The sequence below is a fragment of the Pristiophorus japonicus genome, chromosome 14 (assembly GCF_044704955.1).
Source record: "Pristiophorus japonicus isolate sPriJap1 chromosome 14, sPriJap1.hap1, whole genome shotgun sequence".
Taxonomy (NCBI): domain Eukaryota; kingdom Metazoa; phylum Chordata; class Chondrichthyes; family Pristiophoridae; genus Pristiophorus; species Pristiophorus japonicus.
Window position 1 is genome coordinate 152,407,538 of NC_091990.1, and position 10,860 is coordinate 152,418,397.

Consider the following 10,860-nt stretch of genomic DNA (forward strand, 5'->3'; position numbering starts at 1 on the left):
CAAAACTGTACACAGTATTCCAAGTGTGGTCTTACTAAAGCCCTACATAATTGTAGTAAGATTTCTTGGGCTAGAAATTGTGTAGCGCCCTGTTTGGGGCGATAAGTTTTGAATAGTAGCAAAAGTACCACTAGACGAAAAGGATTTGCTGCTCCTGGGAATTTCAGCTTTAGCGCTCCAAGAGGGAAGTACAGTACTAAATCAAGCGCTGCCACTTCCCTTAGAGCGCTAAAGTGTGTGGGAGGGGCGGTAGCAGCAGAGTGCTGAACAATTTTCAGTGCACTGCTGTCGTCTTTAGAGGCTCCTTCCCTCACTTAAAGGGAAGGGCCAATGATGGGTTGAATCATTCTTAATGCTCTCTGTGGGGCCATGGGACCTGCGCGACATGCATTGCAGCCCCAAGCACTCAGAGGGAGTGGAGGGCTGAGAAATCGCGGGGTCAGAAGCAATCAGAAGGCACCAGACTGATCTGAGTAATACATTTTTCCCTACCTGACCACGACTGCCTTTAAATATTGCTCCTCAAGCGACCAGCTGAGGTGAAAATGCTTTGTGCAGCTGCCGTTGTTGACACCCGGCGATGCTGCAGGGGGCAGGAGCAAATATCACATCCGGGGCGTTAACAGGGCGCTGCACACTGGATGATGTCTACAGGATGCAAGAGAGCGTGGCGGTAAGTGTTAGCGCTTCTCGGCCTTTTGGCTAAGATCATGCGTAACTGACCTGACAGGGGAGTAACCATGACCCCAAAGTGGTTCTCCCTGGATCAGGAAGGTGGTTCTCCTATGCTTTTTGGAAATAGGAGGTGGGTGGGGTGGCTTGACCCATCCACCTCCACGGAGGTGTGTGGGGGGCCTGACCCATCCACCTCCATGGCACGAACCTGGTATTGCAGTACTTCCAGGAACGGTGCAGTGGCTCTCGGCCTTTTGGCTAAGAGCATTGGCGCAGAGTGATCCTTGATGTGTGCAAGGTGACCTCTGGTGTTTGTGATTTGACAAAGAATTGGAAAGATTGGCAATGAAACATTTTTTTAAAAAAAGGTAAGTGTTAGCGCCAGTGCAAAACTGCCAGGGAAGTTCACGGGTGTTGATGAATTCGCTGTGCCCGGTTGGTAACCCGTTACCACCCCCCACAGGCGTTAATGGGAGATGAATTTCTCCCCCCTTTACTCTTATATTCCAATCCTTTTGTAATAAAGGCTAAGGTAGGTAGGTGAATCCGCACATTCCCTTTTATACTCTAATTCCAGAATCCAACCTGAACCCGTCTAGGTGGGGTAAAATGTTCAAGGCTCAAACTCAGTATTCTTTTAACTGTTTATTATACTACGGATAACAAACATCAATGCACTGTTCCCTTTAACTTCAAACACTACTCACATACACTGTTCCCTTTAACTTTCTTTAATTTCAAACACCACTCACCCCGGCGATCACAGAGAGGAGTATGTTTCCATCTGTACTGGTGATCAAATCCATATGCAGTTCCATTGCAAATTGCTGAAGTTTGTCCCTAACTGCACCCTTTTTATAATACAAAAATCATACCTGTGACAATTGATTAACACAACCCCCCCATTTGATTGTACCATCTTAATCTTGTCTGTTTCTGCAAATCTATAGAGTACTTGACTTGATCACTTCTTCATCCTGGCTCAGTAAATAGTCCATTATCATACAAAGGTTTTTTGATGGGGAAAAGTTACAGGCTGATCAGCATTCTGAAAGATTGGCGAAAGGGTTTTATTCCAGCAACAATTTTGATATTAACATCTCGAAAGGATGAGGGAATCGATCCAGACTGGGTGGAACCACAGTCGTTACCTGTCGAGTTGATTTGTAAGTCTTGTTAACAGCCTGACCACAGGAGTTCAATGGACAGGACAGTCAGTTAAATTTAAACAAATACATGTCACCGGGTGGTCTGATTACTCCAGCAACTTCCTTGGTTAGCATATTCATAAAGTCAATCAATCGTGCCTGTGTCTCTGTATGAACAATTTCCTCCTGCAGTCCGTTCAGCTCATAGCTTGTTTTAAAAGTTTATTGAAAAGTCCCATAGGTTCCTCGAGGTATGCTGGGATACGAAGCTTGGTCAATTTCTTATGATTGGTCAATTTACAAAACTGCCTTTACAGTACAGCCGCTTAACCCTTTAATGTCGGTTTACTTTAAGTTAAGTGCGTTCTTGCTGCAGGACTGGCTACACCAATTGCTTTCCTAATTGCTTACTGTACCTGCATGTTAACTTTCTGTGATGCCTGTACAAGGACAGCTCCCTGTGAATACCAACATTATCCAATCTTTCACCATTTAAAAACTATACTGCTTTTCTATTTTTCCTAGCAAAGGAAAAGCTATCTCATAAAAATAGTACTAAAAAAAGTTGCCTTGTCAGTTATCTAATTGCTGTTTATGGGATCCTGCTGTGAAAATTGGCTGCCATATTTCACTGCATTAAACAGTGACTATATTTCAAAAGTACTTCATTGGCTGTGAAATTGGGACATCCTGAGGATGTGAAAGGTGTTAGATAAATGCAAGTTCTTTCTTATGGATGCTGTTCACAGTCTGATGCATTGACCCAGGGACTGTTATTCATGCATGAACATCAACAGGCTAGTTACCAAGGGGACACCACTGCCAACCTTAACCCTGTCCTCATCTGTCTTCCACATATACATACAGTCGGGGCTGTTGTACATTACTTACAGCAGGATGATTTTCTCCTCCTAAAACCAGCAGTCTTAATGCTAATTGTAATATCTTTCAGACTGCCACAACAGAAATTGGTTATCTCAGCACCGGTTGGCGATTGATCCTGGGACGTCCTGTATGGCTCTACTACTCAATGTATAAACCTGCCCCATTAATTGGAGACCTGCGGAGCTGTTCTCTCGCAGGTCGGGGGGCACGATGTCCCAGGCCCGCCACTCCAGCTCTTTTATCACATATCGTAATGTGGCCAGCCCACACTGCGATATGTGTGAGCACTAGGTCCGTGCAGCAGAGTAGGTCTCTAGTCGTCCTGGTTAACTCTTGCCACTGGATAAAGGCCTAGCTCTGTCAAGCCCATGTGGTGGCTGGTGTGCAACGGCCACCACACGTTAAAAAAATTCATCGAAACACCTGTGAACTCGTGGAAGCAAGTCATCCTCGTCCGAGGGACCACCTATGATGATGATGATGTATCATGCCTCCTGCTTTTCATTTCGCTCCTGTTTTTATCACCAGTTTCCCAGGAACTCGTTTCTGTTTAACTAGAAATTCATGGCAATCACATTCCAAAATAAACAACTGAGAAGACAAAGTGTGCTGACAGTCTCCATTTAAATAGCTCGTACTCAGCATGAATTTTATATTTTCAACCTTGGAAGTGTTCTGAAATTTAAGAAGGAACCTTGGCGGTTTCAGTTGCTGTTATTTTAACAAGCAGTGGATTCTGAAAACCAAGTCATCAATTGATAAAAGACTTCAGAATTTATAGGCAATGCAGGCGCTATTTGGTTATGCTCATGATAATTTATTGTTTTTCATAACTCCCCACTGCTGCCTGCATTTTCTTTATAGTAGTTGCATTGATATCTACTTTATTACACATTAATAATATTTGCTGACTTTTTATGTTACAGAGCACAGATAATTGAGAGCAATGCAGAGAAAGAACAACCAGATGTAATATATTAAAATGGTTACTCAGGTTACTCAGTTTAACGTAGCACTTTAATGTAGCAAGTGCTAAATCTGAACATAAGAACATAAGAACATAAGAATTAGGAACAGGAGTAGGCCATCTAGCCCCTCGAGCCTGCTCCGCCATTCAATAAGATCATGGCTGATCTGGCCGTGGACTCAGCTCCACTTACCCGCCCGGTCCCCATAACCCTTAATTCCCTTATTGGTTAAAAATCTATCTATCTGTGATTTGAATACATTCAATGAGCTAGCCTCAACTGCTTCCTTGGACAGAGAATTCCACAGATTCACAACCCTCTGGGAGAAGAAATTCCTTCTCAACTCGGTTTTAAATTGGCTTCCCAGTATTTTGAGGCTGTGCCCCCTAGTTTTAGACTCTCACTACCAGTGGAAACAACCTCACTGCCTCTATCTCTACCTTTCATTATTTTAAATGTTTCTATAAGATCACTCCTCGTCCTTCTGAACTCCAACGAGTAAAGACCCAGTCTACTCAATCTATCATCATAAGGTAACCCCCTCATCTCCGGAATCAGCCTAGTGAATCGTCTCTGTACCCCCTCCAAAGCTAGTATATCCTTCCTGAAGAAAGGTGACCAAAACTGCATGCAGTACTCCAGGTGCGGCCTCACCAATACCCTATACAGTTGCAGCAGGACCTCCCTGCTTTTGTACTCCATCCCTCTCGCAATGAAGGTCAACATTCCATTTACCTTCCTGATTACCTGCTGCACCTGCAAACTAACTTTTTGGGATTCATGCACAAGGACCCCCAGGTCCCTCTGCACCGCAGCATGTTGTAATTTCTCCCCATTCAAATAATATTCCCTTTTACTGTTTTTTTTTCCAAGGTGGATGACCTCACATTTTCCGACATTGTATTCCATCTGCCAAACCTTAGCCCATTCACTTAACCTATCTAAATCTCTTTGCAGCCTCTCTGTATCCTCTACACAACCCGCTTTCCCACTAATCTTTGTGTCATCTGCAAATTTTGTTACACTACACTCTGTCCCCTCTTCCAGGTCATCTATGTATATTGTAAACAGTTGTGGTCCCAGCACCGATCCCTGTGGCACACCACTAACCACCGATTTCCAACCCGAAAAGGACCCATTTATCCCGACTCTCTGCTTTCTGTTAGCTAGCCAATTCTCTATCCATGTTAATACATTTCCTCTGACCCCACGTACCTTTATCTTCTGCAGTAACCTTTTGTGTGGCACCTTATCGAATGCCTTTTGGAAATCTAAATACACCACATCCATCGATACACCTCTATACACCATGCTCGTTATATCTTCATAGAATTCCAGTAAATTCGTTAAACATGATTTCCCCTTCATGAATCCATGTTGCGTCTGCTTGATTGCACTATTCCTATCTAGGTGTTCCGCTATTTCTTCCTTAATGATAGCTTCAAGCATTTTCCCCACTACAGATGTTAAACTAACCGGACTATAGTTACCTGCCTTTTGTCTTGACCCCTTTTTTAAACAGAGGCATTACATTAGCTGCTTTCCAATCTGCTGGTACTTCCCCAGAGTCCAGAGAATTTTAGGTAGATTATAACGAATGCATTTGGTAGATTATAACGATTGATTGAAGCTGGAATTTTCCAGATTATGTTCGGGGAATGGTTCGTTTCATATTGTCAGTAACAATTTGCAGCATATTTTCTGAGGAATGATTGTTAATGTGTTGGAGCAGCTTCTGTTTACCAAAATGTTCAGTTATTCTGACACCAAGGAAGCTGCTATTCAAACAGTGAATTGAGGATTTAGTTGAATAACGTAAATCATTGTTAATGAACTTGCAGCTATATAACTCTCTAATTCTTTGACTATCAGGTTATTTGGCATGATGAATAACTCAATGATGTCCTTTTCTCAATTCATTCTACATTGCCTGATTACAGTTTTAATTCAACTTTTGTGCAGTGCGCAGCAGTTAACAGTGGTAATCTGAGCATTTACTTCTGGGCAACTGAATAGTATTTAACGTGATTCTGCTAGCAATATACTCCCAGGTCTAACATCAATATCAGCATTGCAATCATTCTTTTTGTCATTTCACACATTGGGTAGAAGAAGGAAGAAGTAATCAGGAGATCTTTTCCCCAAAAGGTTGTAGATGTTGGGACAATTGGAGCTTTCAAGACTGAGATAGATCAATTTTTGTCAGGTAAGTGTATCAAGGGATATGGAGCAAAGGAGGATAAATGGAGTCGAGGTGCAGATCAAACATGTAATTAAATGGCAGAACAAGCTCAAAGGACTCAACGGCCATTTCCTGTTCCTAATATTCCTAAGTTTCCTATGTTGCTTTCAAGCTCTGCATCACTCATTTGTACAAAAGAGGAGTTAAACAACTGTCCACCACTTCGACTCCAGCCAAGTCGCACCAATATAGCCATTCACGTCTATGTTTTGATGGGTTGCGATGCCTTTTAATCATCTCCAGGAGCTTGCAGTTCAAGCAGACAGAATGTAGCCAACAAACATTCACATCTATTTTGGTGTTTTTGTTGCTAACCACTATTTTCTTTCTGTATTATTTAGACGGCAAAAAAAAAAATCATTACCTATCATCTTTAACAAATTTTAATCCAGTTAAATAATTGGGGGTGAAATTGGCCTACACCCCGATTAGGGCCGGTAACCTGCTGGGACCGGGACCTCCTATGGCCACTGAATTCGTGTTACTGCCCCTCAAAGGAAGTTCTCACGCGCTCCACTTCCTTTAGGGGTGGTTCCAGCAGCGCTAATGGGGCTAAAGGGGAGGGCCGCCTGTGCATTCTGCAAGGACTCTGATGGCTACCGCTGGACCATCAGGGCAGTGGGTGCTGGGGCTGCAGCCCAGCCCCCGACAACGCTAGGGGGGAATGACCTGTAGCCAACCTGCGAGTTGGCAGAATATTAAAGATAGCGATGGCGACCTCCCCTTTAACTTTCGCCCCATGAGCGAATGTCGGTCAGCTTTGTGGGCCGTGGGGCAATTTCCCCCGTGAGGTGGAATGGGGTTGGCGTGAGGTGCTGAGGGGTCGGCGCACACGTTGATGGCATCATCGCAGGTTGAGCGGTGGTTTGGGGTGCTAGTAGCCCCCACCACCCCGGGCCCTGTTAGCGCCTCCCGGAACCACTGACGTGCCTCTCAACATGGAGAAATTTCGCCTCTTGTTTCTAGGGATGGATAATTTGAATTAAATTAATATTCTCTGCTCGAATCCACCAGGCAGAGAATAGAGGGAAATTGGCCTTTACCTTTTTTAAGTTGTTGCAGAGGTGCTTGGAATGGGTGAGGGGCGGAAGTGGGTTGGGAGCGGGGCGGCAGGCAGGCGATGTCAACAGTGCCGCACTGAGCATGTCAGCGTGACGCGGACATGCTGAATTGCGCTGACGCGTAGCGACGTCCCTCTCCTTCAGTTAAAGCAGAGGGCCGCTGCGAACTCTGCAGCCACTTGAGTGGCACTCACTGTGCCACCAGGGAGGGCTTCGGCCAGGCCAGTGGGCTGGACCCAAGAAGGGATGCCGGGCTGCCTGTCGAACCCGTGGCCGCTATTGTCGGGCCAACGTCAGAGTTGGCTGAAAATGAAAATAAAATGGCGGCCGCGGCGGTGTACCCTCCCCTTTCAGGGCGGACTCGCCGCTCAAACACCGGTAGCTTCCCACCAGGAAAAGCTGGCTGGTGAGCGGGTGGCTCCGCTCTGGCGGGGCAATTTCCCTCGCGGGGTGGAATGGGTCGCCTCCGGGCGATAAAGGTCGGCCCGTGCCCGACGGGGCGGGCAAGTGTGGGGGGCAGAAACCCGTTTCCGCAGCTCTTGGCTTGGGGGCAATTTCGGATGGGTTGGAAAGGCCTTACCATCCAATTACCACCTCTTAGAGACGGTTATGGACCTTAAAGAGGGGGTGCATTTTGGCCTCTATCCCCTCAGGTAATGCTATGTCATAAAATGTAATTTGCTAGCATTGTTATCTGGAAGGGTGAGATTTATGCTAATGTTTACGTTTCAGGTGTTATAACTGGTACGCTTGGAATAGAGAAACATATTTTATTAGACAGATAAGCACAAGACAAGTAGAGATGGAGGGGGTGATTTTCACCAAAGACGTTAGGCGCTAAAGAGGTAAAGAGTTGGCCAGGGTGGAGTCTTAAGCTGAAACTCGGTTTAGCCCACGTTTAGCACAAGATGCCACCTTGGTAAAAGAGTTGAAGCCAGTGCTAGGAACAGCCACCCAGGGCCGTATTAAACAGCTGATTGCCACTTAAATTGCCAGCTAGTGCTCATTAAGTAGTCCGAGGTGTTGCCTTTTGGATGCGACGTTAAACTGAGGTCCAGTCTGCAATCTCAGATGGACACAAAAGATCTCATGCCGCTATTTCGAAGAAGAGCAGGGGAGTTATCCCTGGTGTCTTGGCCAATATTTATCCCTCAATCAACATAACAAAAACAGATTATCTGGTCATTATCACATTGCTGTTTGTGGGAGCTTGCTGTGCGCAAATTGGCTGCTGTGTTTCCCACATTACTACAGTGACTACATGCCAAAAGTGCTTAATTGGCTGTAAAGCACTTTGAGATGGTTGGTGGTTGTGAAAGGCGCTATATAAATGTAAGCCTTTCTTTCTTTTCATACTCACCATTTCACTGCCATTGCTGCTGGAACTGTGAAGAGGACCTCTGAATCACATCGGGAGACTTTCTGGGACACTTGGTCAAGGCTTCGCCAACACTTGAGCGACATTTATTCTGAAAATTCTCTGAGGACTTCACCTAAAAAGAGTAAGTGCTGTGCTACTCCACCTTCGAGAAATCATCAGGAGAAGGGAGTGCTTGGTTATGGGCCTCGTACTAGAGGTCCCCCTTGGTCTGGACAAGGAATGGGAGGAGGACATGAGGCTTGGCAGAACAGCAACAGCTGCTACAGGAGAGACAGGAGAGCGAGGTGGCATTCTTTTACCCCCCCACTGCTCCCCACCTTGCTGGTAGAGGACTCCGCTCTTCCTCTGCTCCCACACCACCAGAATCTCCCATGCCGCATACAAGAACCTGTGCACCATCTGCCTCTGTCCCTGAGCCATCCTGCAACATGCTGCTGTGTGTCAGCCAGAGCACTCCACCTTCAGTGGAAGTGGGTGTGAGGAGCCCACATATACTGCTCCATGAAAATTGTGTCTAATCAGCACTTGGATTCTAAACTTGCAGGTGTCTGTTTTGCACCTCCAGGCAAGTTCAAATTATGGTAATCAGCAATTAGGACCAAATTTGTGTGCTAAATCCAGAATTTCAAACTATTATGTATGCTAACCTCACCAATGAGTAAGACTTGCCACCAGGGGGCACACCTGTGGGAGACCCAAGGATTGCTTGTGCACCCTGGGCAAGCATGTATAAAAGGCAATCCACCATGCTGCTTCCTCACTTTGAAGTTACATTAAAGAGACCAAGGTCACAATGGTTTGAGCTTACAACACAATCTTGTGGAGTTATTCTGAACTTAATAACTGGCGACGAGTTACAGATCACGAACTTTCACGAGGTAATGGCTGCCGTTGGTATTCTTGAGAGATTTGTTGAGGGTGGTGATTGGGAAGTCTTCGTTAAGCGACTCGACCAGTACTTCATGGCCAATGAGCTGGACACGGCTGAGAAGGCGGTCAAGCGCAGGACGATTCTCCTCACCGTATGTGGGTCTTCGATATATGGCCTCGTCAAAAATCTGCTGGCACCGGTCAAACCAACTGTGCACACTGGTTCGGGAATACCTCAAGCCGAAGGAGAGCAACCTAATGGCCAGGTATCGCTTTTACATGCACCATTGCTCCGAGGGCCAGAACGTGGCGAGCTTTGTCGCCGACCTAAGACGCCTTGCGGGACAGTGTGAATTTGCCGGATCTTTGAGGGAAATGTTGCGGGACTTTTTTGCGCTTGGAATTGGCCACAAGGTCATTCTTCGCAAACTGCTGCCTACCGATTCCCTGGATCTGAGCAAGGCCAACACGATAGCCCAGGCTTTCATATCCACGAGTGACAACACAAAACAGATATCTTCACAGCATCGAAGCTCACCGGCAAGTACTGTGCATAAAATAATGCCTTCAGCAGGCAGAACTGTGCATGGCAGGGCCTACATGACCGCAGAGGGCCAGGCCTAGGGTGACTTAGAGGCCGCTGTGGGGTGTGAATGCGTATCCATGTTGGCGTTGCGGGGGCAGTCATAGAGCCCATCAATGTCGATTGAAGCACTATGTGTGCAAGGGCTGTGGAACAATGGGGCACCTCCAGCGAATGTGCAAACAACCTCTGAATCACAACTTGGCAGAGTCAGCAGAGGACGACCGATCCAGCGCGGATCACGCTGAACGAGCAGGGGAGGCTACTCAACCGGAAGATGAAGATGAAGTGTATGGAGTACACACCTTCATCACCAAATGCCCTCCAATAATGTTAAAAGTTAAACTTAACGTCTTTATGTCTTTAGATGCTTTGATAATGACTCCTCGAGGCAAAGTATTGCACTTGAACTGTAGTGTCCTTAGTCCATTTAATATAACTCCAGAGTAAGGATACCACATGGTAGACTCCCTTTTATACCTGGGTACCTGTGGTGTACAGGTGACCCCTGGGCCTCCACCAGTAGCACCATCTGGTGGTGCCAGCATAGTATATACAGTGTGAACCTTGTTGATGGTACCTCTGGTAAACAAGTCTCCATCTTATGCAACTATACAGTGATTACACAGAGAGTATATCTCTAGTATACATATATAACATCACTCTCCCCCAAGTCTTTTGTGCCAATACCTTTGCACTATGTGCTCTGGCTTGGCTCTCCCCAGACTTAAGTGCCAATAGCCCTTGCACCTTGGCTGTGCTTTGGCTTGGCTCTCTCCCTGTTAACCCTCGTCCATATTGGCACAATGTTGGGTCGTGGTTACCAGTTGGGATGGTTCGATGATGCAGTGGGACTTTAGTGAGTTCTGGGTGTGATCCCTGTGTGTGTCCATGGCTACATACATCCATTTCCCCCCCACCCCCATGTAGATCATGCCGGTGGCTCATCACATTCATATACATTCATATACATTCAAGTCCAGAAAAGGAAATTTGCATTTACATCATTGCATTTGTGGCACAGTTGTGAGGCAAGTACATTTGACT

At 46.0% G+C, this 10,860-nt stretch overlaps 1 pseudogene; it reads left to right on the plus strand.

Annotated features, from left to right (window-relative positions):
- The first annotated feature begins 682 nt into the window (after positions 1-682).
- LOC139280366 (U2 spliceosomal RNA) lies at positions 683-920 on the plus strand (annotated as a pseudogene).
- Positions 921-10,860: the final 9,940 nt, after the last annotated feature.